Below are 25987 nucleotides of genomic sequence, written 5' to 3'. Positions count from 1 at the left end.
GGAAATGTAGTGTTGGGAGGAAGAGATGTTGAGAATTGGGGGAGAAACGAAGATAGATGTCTTACTAGGACGTGTTGGTGGGGATAGTTGTAGGTGACAGTGGTAGTAGGTGGTGATGGTGGTTGTGATGTTGTTGTGGTATAGTGATTACCTGTTTGTATTTATCTAAGAGTAAATACGTGGAAGTGAAGTGTATATCTCTACGGCCAGACTTCTAGCCTTGGTGTACCTCTTGCCAGGTATATATTTGACAGGAAGGCAATTGAACAGATAGACAGCGAGACAACTAACATGCGTACAGAAAGACAGGTACACCAAGTGTGTAATAAACTAGTAGACGTAGAGGCAGAAGAAGGTTGGGAGTGAGCAAATATTTACAACATGTTATGATTAGTTTATATATTAGTTCTACTGCTAATAACGTCTTCTTGCTATGGTTAATGTGACTGTAATGTAAGTAATATACTGTATTTTTATGTACACTTCCCCCAATTATAAATGTAATACATTTACGAATGTCTTTGATTTAATTTGATTTGTACTCCAGATATTAATAAGTCCCAATGGTCAAAATAATTTCCTTTTAACATTAACTGTAAAAAGTGTTAACACCTCAGGCTGTACAAATTAAAATTTGTGTTGCAAATTCAACTACTGAAAAGAACATTATCATTATGTATTTATTATTATTATTATTATTATTATTATTATTATTATTATTATTATTATTATTATTAAAATTGACAGACAAAATGTAGGCAAGCAGACAGACGGTCATACACAAATGGGTACACAGATGGATAGACAGGAAGTGAGACTGAGAGGAAAGACAAAGAAATAGACATGGATACACGACGGGAAGACAGGGAGGGGGAGGGAGGAAGGTATTATGTGCTACTGTTTACATGACAAGATCCTTCAACAGCCCCAGAGGTCCAACTGACCGTGTCCGGCACCCCTTTGATCTCTTCACTCAGGGTAAACACAACGCTATCTGGGCACCCTCCTGGACCTGGCTCTGGCTCTCTCTCTCTCTCTCTCTCTCTCTCTCTCTCTCTCTCTCTCTCTCTCTCTCTCTCTCTCTCTCTCTCTCTCTCTCTCTCTCTCTCTCTTTCTCTCTCTCTCCCTCTCTCTCCCGCTCTTCTAGCGTGTGTGAGCAGTTGTACGTTTATCGGTGTGCGAATTTGGTAATGTTGTTCTTTGGATGGCGTCAGTCTAAATATTTAATACTAGAAACACCCCACCCCTGAGTAGTCGCTACTCTCTCTCTCTCTCTCTCTCTCTCTCTCTCTCTCTCTCTCTCTCTCTCTCTCTCTCTCTCTCTCTCTCTCTCTCTCTCTCTCTCTCTATCTCTCTCCACTTCCCGATTGTGCTTGTTTCCACTCTCTTTTTGTTCCGTGTTTTCCAAGAACTTCGTCTAAGTTAGCCATTGTATAATGTATGAATTTCATACTTTTTTTTACAGGATTACTTGCCGTTACCATACTAAGAAAATCTTCAGATGTGTATAGTAACTATTATATATATTTATATATATATATATGTATATTATATATATATATATATATATATATATATATATATATATATATATATGTATATATATATATATGTATATAATATACATATATATATAAATATATATAATATATATAATATATATATATATATATATATATATATATATATATACATATATATATATATATATATATATATATATATATATATATGTATTTATATATATATATATATATATATATATATATATATATATTATATATATTATATATATTTATATATATATGTATATTATATACATATATATATATACATATATATATATATATATATATATATATATATATATATATATATATATATATATATAATATACATATATATATATAAATATATATAATATATATATATATATATATATATATATATATACCTGGCTATTTATCTATCTATATGTCTATTTCTATCTTTTATTATCTTTTCCTCTACTCTATAACACCCCCCCCCCCTTGTCTCTCTCTCGTCCACACGGGGTACATAATTGCTCAGGCCAACGAGGAACGCACATAAACAAGGAGCTCTGATTAAATCTGCATGTAAATTGTCCCTCTTCGTGTTTTGGTATCAGTCGGGGTTAATTATTCTCATCCAGGGCTAATAGGTGGGCTTTGGGCTTATGGCTTTGGTTTGAGGGAATGGAAGGAGAGGGGGCTTAAGGCTTAGGACTGGAAAATGACACTTTAGACCATAATTGTGGGACTTCAGGAGGGCTAAAAAGAGGCGATTTAGACTATTGTTTGGTTGGTTAGTTAGGGGGGCTTAGCGCTGTTGTCCTAAACCTCTCTCACCTAAGTTCTCGATAAAAGCCTAACGTGTATGAATACATTCTGGCTTCCTGTCCCCCCGACACAATGAATCATATAATAGCTTACAGCTTCCTCCTGATAATTACCTTACCTTCCTAGCCCTTCTGTTCTTCTTAATATTATTTCTTTCTGTTAGTGCGCTTTACTCCAACCAAAGTAATTCAGACTTAGATAAACTAAGCATCCCTTTGTTTTGATGATGTGTTAGGTTACTCGACTACTCGCCTGGTCCTATATCTATCTAATTATTTTGCGTTGTCTGCCCATGCTCCTGAACTTTACTCCCCGAGTTAGCTCATTAACAGACTTCAAGAAACCATTATCAAAAGAAAATAGAAGACTGTGTAGCACCGAATGTGTCACTGAATGTTCAAAAGTTTCTAGATATTTCAACATGACAATACGAGAACAGACAGACTTTAGATATGCTCACTGACGTACGTCAAGAATGTTTTAACGCTACACTACCTGATTTCTCTCTTCTCGATGGAACTACTGTATTATCCTAATGTCTTGTCAAGTTTTCTTGAGAGAGAGAGAGAGAGAGAGAGAGAGAGAGAGAGAGAGAGAGAGAGAGAGAGAGAGAGAGAGAGAGAGAGAGAGAGAGAGAGAGAGAGAGAGAGAGAGAGAGAGAGAGAGAGGGAAGGTGGGGGGTGGGGATGGGATCAGAGACAGAGAGGGACATTTCTCCGCTCGTTAGAAGCTATGATGTAAACAAAGCAACAAGGGGTGGCCATTGAGGGAGGTCCAACAGGGGCAGGTCTGCTTTTGGAGAACATAATATTACGGTACCAATGCCAGTCTCTCACAGTAGTGATTCCTTGCGTGTGAGTGTGAGGTGTCTCCCTGAGGTCGAGTGTGAGGCTTCTCTTCGCGTGAGGTGTTTCTCAGCGTGTATGAGGCGTGTCCCAGCGTGTGAGTATGAGACATCTCTGAGTGAGTGAGTGAGGTGGCACCAGCACTGCAAGCAGCAGGGACATGCCTACTTATCAGTATCTTGATTGCTACATTGTCAAGTTTTCAATAATTCTCTGAAGAGATCCGATGGTCGTCACCAAGACTGTGTGATGAGTCACGTCCAATATCTTGAAGGTGAGTTCTATCATTTTCTGTGCCAAATAGAGTCAGTAGGCAGCTTAGACTGTGATTGTGCGGTACATAATCACGTACATGGTGTAATGACTAATACTTAAACGTTTCGTTTTGTTCACTATAATGGTAGGTGGTTTTGTAGATGTGTTAAAGTGTGGAGGGAGAAGTGGAGTGGGGTTGTACAATATTTTGAAGAGTTTGTTCCACAAGCTTCTTTGTTATATTGGGATTTAGGTCTGGGGCCAGGCACTGGAATCCGTTGTGTGTGTGTGTGTGTGTGCGCGCGCGCGTGTATGAGTGTGTGTGCGCATGTGTGTGTGTTGTTACCTCCGTTGTTAGCGTGACTCTGCGAACACCACGAGTAGGTAACTGTCTACCCGATGTTGATTCCGGGGATTACTCTCCTCGAGGCCCTGTCTCTGACCAGGCCTCCTGGTAGGACACGTTACTTTGCAACTCCTCCGCAACACGAACAGCCTTATAGAGAAAGTCAAGATGCTGTACGTGATAACCCGCCTCCGTCTCTACCACACGATAACCGTGAGTAACCATCTTCAGCAAACATTTTTAGCATTAATATGAGTAACATTTTTGAATATCTTGAAAAAATTTGTGAATAATATCGTGATCAATGATCGTCACGGTGTGACCTTCAGTCTTGTTCTGTCAGAAAGAACTAATTGAGGTATTATATATATATGAGAGAGTGAGAGAGAGAGAGAGAGAGAGAGAGAGAGAGAGAGAGAGAGAGAGAGAGAGAGAGAGAGAGAGAGAGAGAGAGAGAGAGAGAGAGAGAGAGAGAGAGAGAGCTTGGTAGCGTGGGCGGACCAGACGGTCGACCTGTTACCCAGTAGTGAGGTAGATGCGGTCATCGGGCAGCATCCAGTCATCGCAATCGAGAAACGCTTAACTGGTCTACTGTCTGCTTCTCCCACTACAACTGTTTGGCTGTGACACAATAAAACAGACGGACAGACAGACAAGTCTTGTGGAAGTACTCAAGCTCTCGATGTACGAGGTTGCAGTTCCTGAAAGACGCGACGCCGGGTTGAAAGTAAATGGTTTTGCTTCAATTTACATTTACTGCGTGTTGCTTTTGGGATGAGCGCTTTGTGGGCGTGTGAGTGGGTGGGTACGAGTGTGTTCATGGAAGTGTATGTGTGGGTGAGTGTTTGTGTTGGTTGGGGGGTGTTGGTGAGTGTGGGGGTAGACATGTTAGTGAGAGTGGGTGGGTGTTTGTGTCGATGAGGGTGAGTGGGTGTGGGTGGGTGGGTATGTGAATGCGGGTGAATATATGTTTGTCGTGTTGATAGCTATAGGTATAGGTAGTTGTAAGGCTGTCTCAGTGTTAAAGCGTGTATGGGTGAGTGTTGGTGTATGTGGGTGGATGCAAGTGTATGGATGTAGCTGCGTGCGTGCGTACGTGTGTGTGTGTGTGTGTGTGGATGTTCGAGCATAGATGTGAGGGTGAATATGGTAATTTGGTAATTGTACTTCTGAGTCCCTGTTCCTGTTTGTGTTGCCTCTGATGAAGTCACTGCTCCAATTAAAATGTCACTTTGTCTTCCACTAACACTGCTACGACTATTACTACTCAAATTAATAATAATAATAATAATAATAATAATAATAATAATAATAATAATAATAATAATAATAATAATAATAATAATAAATAATAATAATAATAATAATAATAATATAAGGAACAATGTAGGTAGTGGTGTTTACGTGATAAATTATAATGATTGCAGATTATCATATGTGGGTGAGACTGGTCGAGGTTTATTGAAAAAGAGTTTTTGAGCACAAAAAAACATTTACAAAAGTTGATGCCATTGCCATTGTTAGCCATTGCTAACCATTGTTGGGATTTTAATCAAATGATGAATTTTAATAACAGTAGAACTGTATACAACTGCTCATATATCAAAGAGAGGCGAATAATAGAAGGAGTAATTATAGATTCTAAACAGACAGTAAAGGGCAATAAATCATTTAGTTAAGTAGATCCAAATAACCGTAGAATTATTCTTAAAGAAGCAAAAATAACAATCCCTACAAACTTACTCTCCCTCCAAACCCCCTACAACCACTTGAGTTGGACGGTAGAGCGACGGTCTCACTTCATGCAGGTCGGCGTTCAATTCACGACCGTCCAAGTGGTTGGGCACCACTCCATCCCCACGTCCCATCCCAAAATCCTTATCTGACCTCTTCCCAGTGCTATATAGTCGTAATGGCTTGGCGTTTTCCCCCCTGATAGTTCCCTTCCCTTCCAAACCCCCTATTTCCAACACTCCAAACTATTACACCCTTCCTCCAACTCCCTACTCTCTATATCTTAGTCATATATAGTCATAATATAATGGCATAGTACTTTTTCCCCCTGATAGTTCCCGTCCTTTCCCTACTCCCGATATCTCGACAAACTACACATTCCCTCCAGCTCCCAACTCCCAACGCCGCCTTAGGTTCCAACAATTAAAATCCTAATAAGAATTCAGTCAAGGAGAAGCGAAAAAAACAGCAGGTGTAATAAAGAGAAGAAATTAGAGGACAAAAATTAATTCTCCCGCCACAGGGAACAGGGTTTAGAGGGGTGACGGGTTGAGGGGAGAGGAGCGGAGGGGAGAGGCAGTGAGGCAGCTGGTGGAAAATGAGGGCTGTGGAACTGGGGGTGAGAGGGAGAGAGAGAGAGTGGGGGGAAGGGGTAGAGAAGAGGTTACGGTGGAGTTAGTCTCGTGAATGGGGGATAGGAAGGGTGGTGTGGTTTATAAGCCATTTAAAGAGAAAAGGAAGGGTGATGTAGGATTTAAATTAAATTTAAAAATGAGGAGGGGGGAAGGATTTAAAGCGGAAGTGGATGGTTTGAAAGGGGGATTTAAATAATAAAAATGAATATGGAGTTATTTTCACTCACTGCCACTTCTCTGTGGTGTGGATTACACGGTGGAGATTGTATACCAAACACTCCACAGTGCTGATAACTAAAGGGATTTAACGAAAGATTTCCTACTCGGCGTTGAAATAAAAAAATCATTAATTTTCTCTCTGTCATATATGAAAACGGGTTTCAAACGGGAAATTATTTATCCTTTCCTTTGTGACAATTATGGATTACAGGAGATGGTATATATTTTATCATGACCGGAAATTAATATAAAAATAACGTTAAGGGGGGCGTCAAATTTGCTCCCCATGAAGGAGTTAATTGCACCGATTTGCAGAGTTAGGTATTATTCGTATTAGGTACATCGTCTTATTCTGAAGGAAATCAGTGATGAGTGGAATATAGGAAGAAAAGTGGAAGAAGGAATAGGAGACGCGCCGTACATTTGATGAACAAGGAACGTCGATTTACGTCTCAGGATTTATGTGCGTCAGAATCGAGTTTCCCAAAGGATTTTAGACCACGTGTGGTGATATACTATAGGATTTCAGCACTAAATTCAGAGTTGGTGGATGTGGAGTCACTGGAGAAATTCAGACGAAGGATTTCTGCGTTAGACTTAAAGCCAAGGGGATTGTTGAAAGGAATTGCTTCACTAGATCCGGAGGTCAGTAGGGAATTACAGACTGCCTTGGGCTGTAGCTGAAGACTGCGAAATGAGGTGCTCAGGACTGACAGATGTGGGTTGGAAGTTAAGCGACAAAGAGCTGAGAGCTGAAAACAGAGAGCTGTGAGTTAAGGATTAAGGACTTTATGTTTTAGTGAAAGATGGCTGAAGGCACAAGGGCTGTTGGCTCAAGGGATTGAGTGTGCATGGGCTGAAGGAAAAAGGGTTGAAGTCACACAGATTAAAGGCACATGGGCTGAAGGAACAGCGGCTGGTAACTAAGAGCTTAGAGAGTTAGGAGTAGATAAAGCTAGACGAATGAGAACTGAGAGACTGAAGACTGGAAGAGGCAGGATATTGTGTAGTTGAGAGCTGAGGAATTGTAGGTTGAGGAACCGAGAGAACCCGGACTTAACTAATCCAGTCAAGCATCTCCACTTCAACACAACATGGCGGCCATACACAAAACCTAATTATATGATAAGACATCGAGACGGACTCCTGCCTCGTCAGTCTACTACAGCTGCTGCTGCTGCTGCTGCCGCTGCTGCTGCTGCTGCCGCTGTTTTTGCTGCTGCTGTTACTGCTCGTTTTGCAGTGTTGCTGCTCCCTTTCCTGTTGCTGTTGTCGTAGCTTCTCCTGATGTTGTTGTTGCAGTTACTAGTGTTTGTGAATGCGTTTGTTATGGCTGTAGTGTGGAGAAAATGTCTGCTGACGGCGACAGTAGTAGAGAATGGAAATGCCAGAGGAGGTTAATCTCTTTTGGTGAAGTTGGTGGATGTGGAGGCGGTAGTGAAGAAGGGTGGTAAAGAGATGGTGGTGGGTTGATGTGGTGGTGAAGAGGCGGGAAGTTGAAAGGATATGTGTTTGGTGGAAAATTAACAGGCAAAAATGTATACGAAAAAAGGTGAAATAAAGGTGATTGGTATTCATAACGTTTATGTCCACGATAATGATGATGACGATGATGATGATGATGATGATAATGATGATTCCTCTTAGTCATATTCGCACACTACACTTCCATTCACTTTATTTCAATAAATAATTTCCTAGTGAACTGCATTCTTCTCCACAATATGCAGCGATTTTCTGTAGTGTTGGGCTTATATATAAGCCCAACATACATATATATATATATATATATATATATATATATATATATATATATATATATATATATATATATATATCATATCCGTACCTCTTTCTTGCATATCTTTCTAGCATTCCGCTTCTCCAGCCATCTCTCTCAACCTTCATTTCCCCTCGCTTCCTACCTACAGTCCATCCCTACGACACCTTTCCCGGCCAAGTAAATATGAGAGGTGTTCCTGAGTGTGTCTGGCCGGTGGGGCCATCCTGCTGTCAGCGCCCAGCAGCAAGAACATAAGGCAGGGGGATTTAGAGGCTTCAGTTAGATACAGGTAAATATTTTCTCAAGGCGAGGCTGGGTGTCTCGTCCTGTCGCTTGGGGGAAGGGGGAGAGGGAGGTGGAGAGGGAGGGGTGAGGGAAGGAGGGGGGGGGGATGTTACTGGGGTGAGAAGTAGCGGTAGTGGGTGATGGTTGCAGAAGGAGAGGGGATGTGGAGGATAGGCAAAGAGTTCCGGGTAGGTCTGAGAGGGAGAGGGAATGGAAGAAAGAGATGTTAGGAGAAAGAAAAAGTAGGTAGAAAGTATAGGAAGACGAGTATTAGAGCGCGAAATCGTAGAAACTATTAGGATTCGAACTTGCACACTAGGTACTCGCAAGCACACGCCTTAAACCACTAAATGATTTACATTTTTGAAGGACTTTGGCCTTAGGGCAGTTGGTCGTAACCTTAACAGCAACGTTCTTCTCTTTGGTTCTCTAAACATAAGTTTTTTTACAAAATTGAAATCAACATATTTACTGATATGATACAACAGAATGATTTAATGAAATTAGTTAATTTAGCTAAATTAACTAATTGATATAAGCAAGGCCTATAGCATAAGCATAATTGATATAAGAAAGGACTTATATCAATTAATGATATTTCATTAATTTATATAAGCAAGGACCTTGTAATTTTCTGAGTAGGGACAAAGTTCACGCGATCCCGCTAAGTCCCGAAATCATCTCAAGATAACCTCAAGATAACCTCAAGAGACTGCCCACAATTCCCAGAAACCAGGATAACTGATATTCATCTGCTTTTTGCGCTACCGCTCACAGGATGAGTATGGGGTTCACAATAAACTAGCTGCCTCCGGCGGCCACAATCAAAAATCAAAATCATCTGAAGCTTCGGAGTCCCTTGGCAAGTCCCTGAGTAGCATAATCATAACGACGTCTAATGACTGACGTCAAGTGAGGCGCTCTGCCACACATAAGTGGAAGCTCTTAGAATCTTGTTCAGGCATTGTTTACACTTAATAGAAAGGATGTAGGTTTCACCCGAAAATTTCTCTCACCATCGATAATAATAATAATAATAATAATAATAATAATAATAATAATAATAATAATAATAATAATAATAATAATATGAATCCTATGTAAAGAAACAGTAAAATGAGGTATTGGCCATGAGCCACTGGAACCTGGAGTGTATGAATACTAGAGCGAGCGCTGGTAAGACTGTGCGGCAGACCTTGAAGACCTGTCCCAAGGTTGCAACTTTTTCCACACCCCGACCGTGGATAAGCTTGTCTTAACCCGGCGCCAAATACCGCTAAACCAGATTTCGGTGTAGGTCAATAATAACATGTAACTACACAGATAATCTTATGCATAAGACTGTATTTTGACGATAATTTCTTCTCCGGAGTTATAGAATCGCGTATTATCGCGTATTTCAGTCGTACTCTTGAGGTGATTGAATCCTGATGGTGGGATATAATATTTACTTAGTAGTCACAGATGTGGTTTAAATGTCACTAACATTTAACAAAATATAATCCTTCTCTGGGATAACATATTTGGTAAATGACGTCACGCTTACAAGAGTTTCAACGTGCCGAAGCTTTTGACGCGAAGTGGAATTAATTATTTTGTAAGAGAAGGAAAATGGAAGAGAATCCGGAGAGAGGAGAAGTAGAGATAGGAACTGGAGGCTAGAGTGAGATGGGTAAATGAACAGAATAACATTGAGGTGAAGGGGTAAAGGTAAGGCGAAGGAAGAAAACAGCAGTAGATTTGACAGACATGAGAAAAAGAGGAGATTTGAGATGGTTGAGGATCTGTGTAAACACCGGCAGGCCTGGATCGCCACTTGTGAGACGTGTCCTGTTGAATCCTCCACCCCAGCGAGGCCATCTGCGTCTTTATTCCCCCCCGGGACCAGTAGACCCCCTCTCCCTCCTGGTAACACAAAGGACCCCCTCCCTGGGAACTCTTACTTAGCGAGGTTAGCTGGGATAGTATCGGGATTGGTGGACTGTGTAACGAGTGTCATTTCTATGCTAGTGACAACCTGGCTACGGCCGCGTTCGAAACCTGTCCAATGGCGTGTACCTGAGACCAAAGGTTCCTTTTAGCAGGACCCACTCGTTTTTTCCTCTCGCAATCATCTCTCGTTCACTCTGTCTTTCTAACTCCTATCTCTCTCTCTCTCTCTCTCTCTCTCTCTCTCTCTCTCTCTCTCTCTCTCTCTCTCTCTCTCTCTCTCTCTCTCTCTCTCTCTCTCTCTCTCCCTCTCTCTCTCTCATTTTCTCTAAATGTTTATCCTAAAGAAGACTGGTGGAGCCTCTCGGAGAGCTCGAATCCAAAACAGACACTCCACGACGCTCGTAGATTTCCTCGCTCTTTCTCGTTCGTAATAAAGAAGAAAAACACGCATCTGTAGGGAGGAGGCCGGCGCTTGCGCAAGCGAATGTGTGTAAAACGGCATTCTGAAACCAGCCAACGTCTTCTCGAGTCCAGCAAATTGCGGAGGGCTGCACATTTCTCCCCACGAGGAGAGGGGCAGAGGAAACCAGGGAAATGTGTGTGTGTGTGTGCGTGTATATATATATATATATCTATATATATATATATATATATATATATATATATATATATATATATATATATATATATATATATATATATATATATAAATATATATATATATATATATATATATATATATATATATATATATATATATATATATTTCTTTATCGAAATTCCCGCTACTTTGTCCCTGCGGTGTACATACACTGCCTCTTATTTCACTCTGTAAGACATTTCATGAGACGTTTATTTGACGTTGGCTTTAACAGCATCGTTGGTGTTATCTGTGAGGACCACATATTAGAGGCGTGTTAGACATTATACACCGCAAATGTTGCGTTTTGTATGCGAGGGATATCCTGACACAAGACAACGGGCGGCAGCAGCAGCGATTTCAAGATGATTATATATATATATATATATATATATATATATATATATATATATATATATATATATATATATATATATATATATATATATATATATATATATATATGGTGTAGATTTAAGAAAGCAATCTTTGGGTAGGAAGAATCTGAGGTGTAGTGGTTTGGGAATTAAGGCCGTGTGACTAGATAAGTGTTCATTGAAAATTGTAGGGGCAGGGAAGAGGATTTCAGTTGGGGAACTGGGTGGGATTTAGAACGGATGTCTTTGAAGTACTGTATATGTGGACTGGTAAAAACAGAGGTGACGGAATGATTGGGGATATGATTATATTAATGTGGTAATCTTGCCAGATGAAATAGACAGACAAAGAGTGGCAGGAAGAGTGAGACGGGAAGGCAAACAGGTATATGCCAAAAGCAGGTTGTCGAAGTGGAAGAGGAGACCTTGAAGCACGTAGCCAGTGTTAAGGGACAGGCCCCTATTAGCCACGTTAAGCAAACAAGTCCCTGTGTCAGAGACGCTCCACTGTTTTTCACGTGATATCAATTGTTTTGTTTCCATTTTCTTAACCCCTTTCCCCGCTAATGATCTTAGGTTTTTTCCTTTCTTACGACGGTCCAATAACTTAACCAGGTTTGGTTCTTTCATGTTCGGTTCCATATGAGGCAATGATCAGACACTAGCTTAAGTTAACTGGTTGTTTGAGTGTGTGTAATCACCCATTTGTACCTGCAGGATCGAGCATAACTCTTGGATTTCGCCTATCAGACCCGCCTGATCAGATGCAGGCATCAGACACTAGCTACATCAGTCATAATATATAGTGTCATCAGTGTCATTATATACAGACACTGTCTGCATCAGATCCCGCCTGATCAGACATTAGTTGATGTTACTGGACAGGTAACTGGTTGTTTGTGTGTGTGTGCTTGTGTGTGTGTGTACTCACCTAGTTGTACTCACCTAGTTGTGCTTGCGAGGGTTGAGCTCTGGCTCTTTGGTCCCACCTTTCAACTGTCAATCAACTGTTACTAACTACTGAACCCCCCCCCCCCCCTCCCCTCCCCACACACACACAGGAAGCAGCTGTCCAATTCCCAGGTACCTATTTACTGCTAGGTAACAGAGGAATCAGAGTGAAGGAAACTCTGCCCATTTGTTTTTCCGACAGTGCCGGGGGATCGAACCCCGATCACTAGGTCCATGAGTCTAGAGCGCTGTCCACTCAGCCACCATCTCCCCGTGTGTGTGTGTGTGTGTGTGTGTGTGTGTGTGTGTGTATATGTGTGTGTGTGTGTGTTTTGCGTTTTGTGTTTGTATTTACCTATTTATTCTTGCAGGATGGTTTTAGCTCTTGAACACCGCCTTTCCAATTATTGGTGGTTCTCAACTTAAATATTACACACACACACACACACACACACACACACACACACACACACACACACACACACACACACACACACACACACACACACACACATACACACACACGCACACACACACACACACACACACACACACATACACACACGTACGGACGCATGCGCGCACCACACATTGAACAAGGTCTTTCTGACCTCTCCGTAGCATAGTTATATGTCTCTAGGTCTAATCTCAGTTATCTTATTATGATATTCCTCTCTTTCAACGATGCATATTTGCCTACTTTGTAAATTCCTCTAAAATTCTAACATGCCATTGACCTTATTCCTCCTCTCCTTCAGTATAATAAGATTCAGTTTCCTTAGTCTTTCCTCATAGCTCAAGCCCCCCCTCAGCTTAGGAATGACCATTGTTGCATATCTTTGTACCTTCTCTAGTTCAGATTTATCTTTTTCTCAAGTGAGGGGGTTTCGCCCATCCAAATACCCACTCATAGTCTGTCCTAGGTCCTCCTTGCCTGTTCATCCTTGAGCTTTACTTTTGCCAATGAGATATCTTCTCTTAATAAAAACATTCACAATGGTGGTGACTAAAATTTGTTTAATTTAATGTGAGTATTTTCGCGAATGTGTTAGCTAAGAATATGTACACGACACGAGATAATAATAGCAAATGCTTTAGCATCGCGAATGTGTGGGTCATGGCTGCCTATATATTTTTGGCCATCAAGGCTGAGTATGTATGTATGAAAATCATTGATACATATATATATATGTATATGCATCACGTTGAGGACATCGTTCTCTAACAGTAAATAACCTCACACGCTACTACGATTCGCCAGAAAAACATGAACATTAGTGATTATAATAATTATAATAATAATTTTATTTATTTAGCATGCAAACATAGAGACGAGATATAGTGGATCGTTTGTAGGTACATAATGCATATTACACTGAGCCATTAGTATCCCGAAAAAAACACCTTTGGTGTCGTCCCACTGTTATGTTGACGGGATCTCGAGAAACAAGCAAGCCGTTGATGCGAGTTGATGCGAGTGGATCAGTGGACGATGATACTTGGCTGGCTGGGTCGTCCCTCTGGACTGCCAGAAGTGACCATTGGTCTGAGGCTTCGGGCCCATCAGAGAAAACGGGGCCGCCGAACCGGGTCCTCCGAAACACACATACACACACACTCTCACACGCACGGGTGGAACACGAACAAGGGGACACAGGTAGAAACTTAGTACCCAGATGAGCCATAGAGACATTAGAAAGAATTTTTTTCAGTGTCAGAGTAGTTAACAGTGGAAATACATTAGAAAGTGATATGGTGAAGGCTGACTCCATACACAATGTCAAAGGTAGATATGATAGAGCCCAGTAGGCTCAAGAATCTGTACATCAGTTGATTGACGGTTGAGAGGCGGGACCAAAGAGCCAAAGCAAGTTAGTAGAAACCCACAAGAAAAAAATATTATCGATCCTATATAATAATGGCATAAAAAACGGACAAATGCTTTATCCTTTCTAACTTTTTTCGAACATCTTGAAGCTTAAGTCGTTAATCGAAAGTTATTAATAATAAAATTAATATAATTCCATTTTTTCGATCATTATATAATTAAAATATGTATTATCATTGTTACTTTCCATATCTTTGTTACTATTCTCACTGTTTTTTGTGAGAATATCGTTCTAATTATAAATGTAAGGAATTTATATCAGCAGTGTTGATGTTTTATGTATGCTTTATAACTGTAATTGTTATTGTGGTGTTGTTGTAATATTTGTTTCATAATGTTAGGATAGCCAGTGACGCGCTGACCATTCATCTCATAAGATCAATGGGTGCGTGACAGGCCCTCAGAGAGAGAGCAGGAAGGAGGGCCTCGGTCTAGTCACTTGGCCCTGGGCTAGTCACTTGGCCCTGGGCTAGTCAGTGGGCTCAGCCCTAATAAGTGGGCCCTAGCCAACCCGTTTGGCATCGGCCTAGCTACTGGACACCTAGTGGTGCTCGAACGAGGTGTGAATATCCCCAAGCGCCCCCCACTCGGGGCAGCACCCTACCAGAGTATTTATTTTCCCCACTCTTCCTCCGCTTCTCACTTATTCCTTTTATTTTCCTGTTCCTCCTATTCGGGTTTCTTCTTACCTCCTGCTCCCGCCAGGTTACCTATCCTCCCTTACCTCGTGCGTGAGCCACAGTTAGCAACATAGTCCCGGGGGCCGCCAGGTCCTGCCGTCCTGAGACCCAGAAATCCTTTCAGAATTCCTCGTACGCCGTCTGCAATATTCGCCCGGGTTGGTAACGAGCGGGCGGCGGTAATAAAGCGGGCAAATGTGCTCAGCGTGGCCAAATATTAAGCCTGGGCCACCGCGCTTGGCCCTCCGCCAGCCACAGCTTCTAGAGTAGGCATGTAACCTGCAGCCCTGGACACCCAGCCATCGGGCACGCCCCCTCTTGCACCCCCCATCTTCCTCCTGCCTGATTTATCCACAACCTGAGCCCCTCCCGGTTGAGTCCGGGGTCTCTCACTGTACTGCCTTGACATGGACTCCTTAACGTAGGGCCCCTTGGAGATTTACCAAGGGGATATGTAGCCAATGACCGTGGGGCCCTCAGCACCTCACTGTGGAGACCTGGGCCCCTCATCGTGAAGTAATGGTCCCAGTCTTATCATTGGGTCCTGGGCTTACCTCATATTGAGGTGCTGGGCACCACACCGTGAGGAGCAGGGCCCCCACGGTGTTATCTTGGCCCCCTTGCCCTGGGATCCGAGGCCCTCACACCATGCGGTCATTGGCCCCTTAACCACCAGATAATGAACCAACAGAAGCAGGGGTCAGACTCACAGTTAAATGCACCTCTGATTTGTATTAAAGGTTTTTACCAATTAATTCTGAGAACAGGAGTCAAGATGAATGAGGTGAGGAAGGGGGGTATACGTGTCCCCTCACAACCTTCCCTCACGGAGCGCGCGCCCACACACACACACACATACCTTTAAGTACCACGATTGCCTTGCTCATTAACTAATAGCTTCCCCCCACGCCCCGGACAACTAATCCCAGCAGGGTTCACAGGGCCCGAGCTCCAGCTGGCTTGCCGGAGATATCAAGTCTTTTCTTTTTTAATGCGTAGATGGCTTTCGGTTGTTATTTCTCAACTTAACTTCAAAATTATTAATTCAACTTTACCTACAAATAACAGTTTTTAATAATAATAATTAACTTAAAATTATTATAATAAAATTCATAAAATTTATCATAACTATTATTATAGCAGTAGTAAATAATGTTGATATTGTAGGTATAATAATGATTATAAAACGAATAATATTAAAAATCATGATGCTAATTGCTCTCAGCTTTAGGAAATAGGCCACCTCACCTCATGGAACATTCAATAACTACCTAACTCAACTCATATCCACAGCCCCACTTCTGTGCCAGGTAAGTCCACTACGGGCTCACCATAGCCCGTGCTACTTGGAACTTTTTGTTCCCAGTAGCTGAATCTTTAACAACAACAAACTCATAGCGTATGGTAAACTCCTGAAGCTCCTCACCTAATACATGGCGTATGAAAAACTCTGAATCGGAGGATGCGTAAGCTTTACCCAGCTCACCAGATGGACAGGACCTCTCGTACACTGACCTGTGGAAGATAAGAAAAACTATAAGATATACAACTTAATTAGCATGTTATTAATTAACAGTTAAATTCATCTTGATAAATATTGTCCGGAACTCTTGAAGTAATTTGATACATAGAGATTAAATAGGTAAAATATTCTGAATTATTAATGGTAAAATTATTAGAAATTCAAGCAAATTCATAAAGGCAAAAATCAATAAATTTTGCTAAGAAATTTCCAAAATGTATATATTTATATATATTACAGGAATGAAGACAAATGAAAATTCCCGACAAATTTTGCATATGCAGCCTGAAAACTCCATAACATTCTAGAGGCACACGAGTAAGAATCTCCGTAACTCATCCTAGAAGCACACAGACACGGAGTTCCTTGACATATCCTAGAGGCAGACGGGCATGGAGCTCCGTGACACACTGCACCTCCATGACAACTCGCAGTCATTGAGTGAAATATTGTGTCAACAAATTTTTTGTTGAGTTTTCTCTTTTATCTTATTAAAACTATTTGTATCGTTTAACTCATTGAATTGCAAGATTTTACTGATAAAATTCCTGACAGGAAAAATTATAAAGACGTGTCCCAGGAAGAAGAGAAGTTCAGAAATATATAACAGATGGAACAATCGGAGCGTTGTGTCGGGACGTGGTTAAAATTTCGTTTGGCATTTCAAGGGAAAAAAACGTGGAAGGCGCCGAAGCATCTTCCCGTGATCAATTGCGCTAAATTCCTAGTCTTCATCACAACTTTGACGTCCAATCTAACTTTTGCAACAAACTACAGGCCCACTGGAACGGAACGAGCTATCTGAGCTTCTCCAAAAAATTCAACACGGCTTTCTTCTCCTTTCCCTCCTCTACTCCCCTCTGTTCCCAACACCCCTCTCTCTCTCTTTCCCTACGTGCTCTCCCCTCCTCCCTCCTTCCATTTGGTCCCCCAGACCAAGCTCCCTGTCCCCTCCTACCCACCACCTTCCACTTTCCCACCCCTGTTACATTCTTGGGGTCGGCCGCTTTATTCTCGGGCGCTGTTTTTAGAATTGGGAAAGTTGATGAAACTTGGGTGAGTTTCATTTAAAGGTTATGTATAAAGTTCTCTCTTCTCGACGGAATAGACAACAGAGAGAGAGAGAGAGAGAGAGAGAGAGAGAGAGAGAGAGAGAGAGAGAGAGAGAGAGAGAGAGAGAGAGAGAGAGAGAGAGAGAGAGAGAGAGAGAGAGAGAGAGAGAGAGAGAGAGAAAGAGAGAGAGAGAGAGAGAGAGAGAGAGAGAGAGAGAGAGAGAGAGAGAGAGAGAGAGAGAGAGAGAGAGAGAGAGAAGAGAGTGGGAGAGAAAGACTAATGATACAAAATGGTATTTCAATATTATTGTATTACTATAGGAATACTTTATTACAATAAATAATATGTATCAAGAAACGAGATCTAAATTATTATAATAACTGAACAGAAAGAAGTCAAGATCTAACTTGCAACAACAAAATGCAACCCAATAAATTACGTTACAAAATCTACTGCTAGTATTATTGAAAAAATAAGAGAATAATAATAATAATAATAATAATAACGAATAATAGCTGATTTAAGAACGACTTTAATATTCGTCAATTTTTTTTCTTGCAGCAACTTTGCTAAAAGTGAGGTCAGCACAGTCGTAACCAGAGAATAAATAATCCCCAAAGTACTGAGCATTAGGAACAAGGGCTAGTCAGCAGATTTTTATTTCTGTTCTCCGTTTAGTTAATTTATTATGGACACCATACCCATGTTGTGAGTGGTTATGGACCCCATACTCGTCCTGTCAGTGATGGTGGACACAATACTTATCCTGTTAGTGATGGTAGACCCCATACTTATCCTGTTAGTGATGGTGGACCCCATACTTATCCTATTAGTGATGGACCCCATACTTATCCTATTAGTGATGGACCCCATACTTATCCTATTAGTGATGGACCCCATACTTATCCTGTTAGTTGACCCTGTACCTGTTCTATCAGTGGCGGTGGAACCATGTCCACCCTGTGAGCTTTGTAGACCCCATTCTCATCCTGTGAATTGTAATGGACCTTATCTGGATCCTGTGATTCTTACCGGACCATCATACCCACCCTATGAGTGGTAATAAACCCCATACCTATCCCGAGGCTGATATAGAACCACATACCTATCCCATGAGCTACAGCGTACGGTTAGAGAGGCATATAATGACCTCAGGAATTGAACCCCAATATTTGTTTAGTTAAGCAAGCTTCAGCATGGATGAACTACTTACCGAGTTTGTTAATGAGGCACTCTAAAATCATTCAATGATGTCCTCAACCACTAACTACGTTATCTAAACCTTTCCTTGTTTGACCATTTGTTTACGACCATTTCAATTGACATTCAGTCCCCAAAGAGACAATTCTTAAAAAATAATTCTAAGGTTTCTATATGTAAATTTTCTATCCTCTTTCTTAGTTAATAGAAGTCAGTTACTGCTATTACAAATTGGGTACAGCATTACTGCAGAGCCTAATTGATCCCTTCAGCAGTGTAAGAAAGCAGTTAATCTTGCCTGGCTACTAATTAGCGGAATCTATTTAATGGTTTAGACAAACATTTGGTGCTAAATTGTCTCCCCGGTCTGGCACCTTCTTTTGATTCTTCACGGAATCTTGTTTCCCACAAATCGACAGCCTCACTAAGGACCAGGATTCACGGAGCATTTACGTGTCCACTTAAGAAACCTGTACATCTTTCCTCAATCATGAAAGCTTAGTCTGTATTTATTAAACAGTTTACGAGTTTGGAAACTTCACAACCCAAGTTTACTATTGTAACGCTTTGGAACTTTCAGAACTCGTAAACTGTGTAATTCATGTAAACAAAGCCGCCATGATTGAGGGGAAGATGCACAGGTTTCGAAAGTAGATGCGTGATGATGACCAGACCACACACTAGTAGGTGAAGGAACGACGACATTTCGGTCCGTCCCTTCACCTTCTAGTGTGTGGTCTGGTCAACATACTTCAGCCACTTTATTGTGACTCATTGCCTGCACAGGGGTGATGAAGCCTGGCTCAGAATGGGTATTGTCAGCCTCACAGCCACCAGAAGACCTTCCCTTGTTAGTCGTGAAGGCAACTGCTCCTCTAGCACGAGGAGGATACACTGTTACTGTGGTAGCGTTCTTAGGATTCTGGTTCTGAGTAAGTTCGTGCTCTGTTTACTTCTAAGACGGTATTCTCGAAGCAATGAACATAAAATTAACCAATTTGGAAAACACTTGTCGAGGAGTTTTAGTAATAGATAAACACCTGTTTTAGTACTGAGTTTTAATAGTGAGGAAACACCTGTTGCGTAGTTCAAGTAGCAAACAAACACCAGTCGCAGACTTAGTGGAAAAACACCTGTGTCAGAATTTTAGTAATGGGTAAAGGTTTCTCTCGTAGATCATAAGTGTATCTTTTTTCTCTTGACTTGCTATTCAGTTCAAGTTTCTGTAGTAATCCTTCAAGTGAATAGATTCTCTTTTTTCATGCGCCCTTTTCGTCTCCCGTTCTCAGCTAACAGGGTCAGAGCTGCTAACCAAAATAGAAATGTAAGGCCTCTCTATTCGAGTGCCTGGCGCTCGCTGCTCTAAAGAAAATGGGAATTACCGCGTCTGCACTGGTTTCTCAAAAGCATTTTTGGTTTGTTGTCAAGAGACGTTCGGCCAGAGTTTACTAGAAAAAACAGTCTGGGATTTATTCCTTCGTGGTTCTAAATCAACAACAAACCAGAGGATTTATTTGTCTTCAGAAAAGGCTGTGTCAGCTCGTTAAGAATGTGTCTCTGTTGTTTTTTGTTAGTGTTGATTATTTCTTTGCTCGTATTCTCCTCTTTGTTTCAGTGACGAAAAAATCAAAAGCGATTTTGTAGTCTAAAGCTTGACTGACATGGTGGAAATCCAGAGATGTTTTAGGTTATCTCTCTCTCTCTCTCTCTCTCTCTCTCTCTCTCTCTCTCACACACTCTCTCTCTCTCTCTCTCTCTCTCTCTCTCTCTCTCTCTCTCTCTCTCTCTCTCTCTCTCTCTCTCTCTCTCTCTCTCTCTCTCTCCACTGAGGGGGAATGGGGGAGATGCAGGGTCCCTAGAGGGCTCCCCGGCAGAGCGACTTTCCTTGTCCATCTGAAGGGAATGAGTGGAGACCGCAGCTCACGTCCCCTCATATTTGTTCCTTATCACCACAATGATTAAGGAAATAAATTTACGGGTAGAAAATGATAAGAATAAAAGTAGTTTCACTTACATTTGTTTTTACGTAGATGTTTCGAACAACCCATCCTTCTGTTTAGATAGTAGATTTTGTAAATATGTGCGCCATAGTCCAAAGATTGACGCACTAAGCGATTAGATAGTAGAATTTTTTACTATTCACTTTATAGATTCCCCCCCCCCCCCAAAAAAAAAATGACGAGGAAAGCAAACATAAATATTTCTAGGCACACATATGTACTATATTAAGCCTCATATATCGTGGATTAGGCCTATGAAGGTTAGGTTAGGTTACTTTAACTTGTCTTTGCAACATAAATAAAAAATCTGTTCCGGTTCATCCAAATTCAACAGTACTGATTTCTACTTTCTAATTTCGTTGTCCATCAGTATACGTACTATGGTCCTCGTCGTTACTATAAGTACTACCAAAACAGGAGGATGGGCTGTATAAATATAAGAAAGTTTCTGAAAAAGTTAAGACATTATATGTGGATCTCTCTTTGCCTTCTTTCACTTCTTACCAAATAACGGCGAAAAATTAATAAACAAGAAATATTGCTTCTCACTGAGTAACTAATTTATTTCATATTAAAAAACGAAAGCTATCTGGAAAGATATGTTTATAATGAGTTTTAGGTTTTTTTGCCAAAATTATTAAATTTTTCTACTTCTTCATTAGGGAAGAAAGACGGGAGAAATCCCTATAAGACTGCATTTTAATTTTGCAAATCTGGTTAAGAAATACTTGTTGTGTTAAAGCAATAGAGAAAGGCTTAATAGGTAGCAAAAAGTACGTATTTCATTTTAAAAACTTGGATGGTTTTTCATTCTCTTAGCTAATATTTAAACAATTTGCAGCAATAAGAAAAACTAGAGACGATAGACAGACAGAACACAAATCTAGCAACGGGATTTTACTAATACGCATTTTTTTATTTAATAAGTTTTGCCCGCATAACTAATTTATTCGATGCGTAAAGTCGATTTTTGTTAACAAACAATTAAATGTTTGGACTTAATACATTCATTAATTTCTTTCTCTCCACCCTAATCCCCATATAATAAATGAAATCCCCGATCCGAAGTTCTTGTTATCCAACTTATCACCTCCACCACTCACATCCTCCACCCCTAGAAGGAAAAACAAGAAAGCAGTACACTTCTTATGGAGTCTCTGGCTAGGAGCTCCACAAATACCAGGGAGATTAAACCTGTGAGAGACATACGTAATCGTGGGAGAGGGACGGAAGAGGGAGGGATGGAAGGAGGGATGGAGGCAGGAAGGGACGAGGGACAGTGGGGGAGGACTCTCGCCACTGCAATTAAATATTCGATTTTTTTAGTACAACGAGTCTTTCGGTGATTTTACCTACTGAATTCGTTCTGTTGTGGTGCCTGTGATCAGGAAAGCAAAGATATGATCCTTGACAGCCAGAGTCGGAATCTTGAAAGTCAAAAACTGCACCCTGAAAGCCACAGATTGTGCCATGGAAGCTGGAAACTGTACCAAGGAAGCTAGATATCATGGATTGTTCCAAGGAAGCCAGAGACTTCCATGGTTCCCTGGAAGTCTCCTCCCTGCTAGGAAGAGAATGAACTTTAAAAGAAAGAGGTTGTACCCTGGAAACCAAAGACTGAACCATGGAACTAGAGACTGAACTCTGAAGGCAAATTGAGAACCCTGAATATACTCTGTAAAAGAAATATATAATTCGACGTAATATACTATTATGGAATAATCAAAGAATCTTAGGTTGTTATGGTCGAAGAAGTAATTGTTTGTACTGTAATAATAATAATGGAGAATGACATGACCAAGAGAGGTAGTCATTACGTGAACCATTAGCAAGTAACAATGTACGAACGAGATAAGTGCATATACAAAACAGAGTGCTACCTAAAAATTGTCTCAACTATAAACAGTTCCGAATGTAGGTATATTACAGACACGCAAAATCTTAAGGAAGCAGAATTGCTTTAATTAATATACAAAAGCTTAAATTATCTTAACAGCTGCCATCACCTTCAGAAAGGATGCATTCCTCACGGCCACACTGAAGTCTGTTTAGTTCTCGTGTCTCGAACATGGTCTTTACCCCCTCGCTAATTAGGGCAAGTATCAATTTAGCGCAATAGCGGAACACATCTCAGGTGGTGTTGACAAGCTTGGCAGCAGCGCTTCCCGAGCCCTGACTTCCCCAAGTGTCGGGTAACGAGGCGCTAACGATATGACGACCTGCTTGTCACCAGAACGCACCAGCTAACGTAAACTGCAAGCCAGAGCGGTTACAGGTTGTTAAATCTCTAGCAAAATTGTTAGTGCTTAGTAAAAAAAAAAATCAGGAAATTACACGTTAAATTAGGAGGCAAGATTTCTTGCGTACCTCGCCTGCATGGTCTCAACACTAGTAAGACCTGCTATAAAAACCATTTAAAAAAAGTAATGCTTATTCTATAAGTATTGATGCATGAGGTAAGGCCAATATTTATAACAAGTACGGTATTGATAGACGCATGATGCAAGGCTAGTATCCATAGCAAGTACCCGCTAAACAGTGGCTTAGGTGTGCAAAGTAACAGATGAACCAAAGTCAAGGCAGAGAAACTTCAGTGACTCTAGAGAACCTGAGTGTTGGCAGCAGAACATAAATGACGCAAGGTGAACGTAATTGACAGGAGAGGGGCGGGAGATGAACGTCAAAGACATCAAAGGGACGTCAGTGAAGGCACGGAAACGTCGGTGACGACGATGGAACCTGAGAGGCATCACAAGAACGTCAGTGTTGGCGAGGAAATGTGTACCTGGAGTGTGGGATAGACAGCCGTCTGGGTCCTGTTATCACAGTAGGCCACCTGTTCCCCTCACCATCCCCTCTCCCATCCCCCCGCCTCCCATTCCACCTTCCACTTCCAAAGAGTGCTTGAGGAGGGAGGGATGGGGGCAGAACACCCAGGAGTGGGTAGGTAGCAAAAATGAACAGAGATATGGAAATGGAGGAAAAATATGGAGGACAGTGGGTGAAGGGGAGAGAGAGAGAGAGAGAGATGTTAGAGAACAATTGGTAGGGAGTCTTTACATTAGACAAGCGACTGTTAGAAGTGCGGGATCCAAGAGCTAAGAGTTCGATCCCGCAGGCGCATATAGAAAAAAATAGGTAAATTTGCATACACATGCACACACACACACATTCGCACACACACACACACACACACACGCATACACATGCGCGCACACACACACACACACACACACACACACACACACACACACACACACACACACACACACACACACACACACACACACACACACACACACACACACGCACACACACACACACACACACCATATATTATGCAAACTTCACTCTCATTTTTGCGTGTGTGTGTGAAACTTGGCCAGCAAGAGGACCAACTCGCTCTATTTACTTTGAAGAAAATCAGTCACCATTTATATTCATGGGAAATATGCGGAGGCTGCGAGGAGCCAGACAGCACCGCCACCACCACCCCCACCACTAACTCCACCATCCCCACCACTACCACCACCACATCCATCTTAGACTTACCACCACCTGACCACCACCACAGCCACTCAACCACCCTAGCGCTATTATAATTACCACTACAACCATCCAAACCCTACCACAATCTCCACCTCAAACCAAACCACCAACACCGCTACATTTTAAACACTGTTACCGCTAAATATCTAAGTAACACAGATGTAAATTTCCTCTACCTAAATTATATTTAGTTCTTCCATTTCCCGTTCGTTTATATTTATCAGTTTGTTTATAGTTCTAGTTCGGCTAGAAGGCTATATCTTCCAATCGCGAAAGAGAGAGAGAGAGAGAGAGACAGAGAGAGAGAGAGAGAGAGAGAGAGAGAGAGAGAGAGAGAGAGAGAGAGAGAGAGAGAGAGAGAGAGGAAGGACACAGGCAGGGAAGAGGGCGTTGCAGAGATCTGCAGAAGTGACACGTGGTCATGATTTTATGATGCAATAATATCCAGTAATAGTCCCGTTTCACTGCTGCAAAAATTAGCGCAACAGGTACCGTGTGTGTGTGTGTGTACTTACCTAGATGTACTTAGGTAGTTGTGCTTGCGGGGATTGAGCTCTGGCTCTTTGGTCCCGCCTCTTAACTGTCAATCAACTAAAGTACAGGTTCCTGAACCTACTGGGCTTTATCATATCTACACTTGAAGCTGGGTATGGAGTCAGCCTCCACCACATCACTTCCTAATGCATTCCAATCGTCTACTACTCTAACACGGAAAAAAATTCTTTCTAACGTCTCTATGGCTCATTTGGGCACTCAGTTTCCACCTGTGCCCCCTAGTGCGTGTGCCCCTTGTGTTATATAGCTTTATCTACCCTATCAGTTCCTCTGAGAATCTTGTATGTGGTGATCATGTCCCCTCTAACTCTTCTGTCTCCCAGTGACGTGAGGTTTAATCCCCGTAGTCTCTCCTCGTAGCTCATACCCTCAGTCTGGTGACAAACCTTTGAACCTTTTCCAGTTTAGTCTTATGCTTGACTAGATATGGACTCCATGCTGGAGCTGCATACTCCAAAATTGGTTTGACATATATGGTATACAAAGTTCTGAAAGATTCCTTACACAAGTTTCTAAAGGCCATTCTTATGTTTGCCAACCTGGCATATGCCACTGATGTTATCTTCTTGATATGAGCTTTAGGGGACAGGTTTGGCGTGATATCAACCCCCAGGTCTTTCTCTCTCTCTCTCTGACTCTTGAAGTATTTCACCTCCCAAATGATACCTTGTATCTGGTTTCCTGCTCCCTACACCTATCTTCATTACATTACATTTGCTTGGGTTAAACTCTAGCAACCACTTGTTCGACCATTCCTTCATGGTTGAAGGACCTTCATGGTCCTTCAAATTACACACGTGTGTCCTCACCTAATTGTACTCACCTAATTGTGCTTGCGGGGGTTGAGCTTTGGCTCTTTGGTCCCGCCTCTTAACCGTCAATCAACAGATGGCAATGTGTGTGTGTGTGTGTGTGTGTGTGTGTGTGTGTGTGTGTGTGTGTGTGTGTGTGTGTGTGTGTGTGTGTGTGTGTATGTATGTGTGTGTGTGTGTGTGTGTGTGTGTGCACGTGTTTGTATGAGTGTGTATGAGTGCGAGCATACCATGCAGTTTCTACAATTTATTTATAAAATACGTTCGAAGATCTTTAAAGTAAATGAATATCTGCATGAAGACAGCCATGGATAACTTTACAAACACTAATGTAATCGCTCAATCAGATTTACTGCAGACAACAAG

This window comes from Procambarus clarkii, chromosome 7 (assembly GCF_040958095.1).
Source record: "Procambarus clarkii isolate CNS0578487 chromosome 7, FALCON_Pclarkii_2.0, whole genome shotgun sequence".
Classification (NCBI taxonomy): domain Eukaryota; kingdom Metazoa; phylum Arthropoda; class Malacostraca; order Decapoda; family Cambaridae; genus Procambarus; species Procambarus clarkii.
This window is presented reverse-complemented; position numbering follows the sequence as displayed.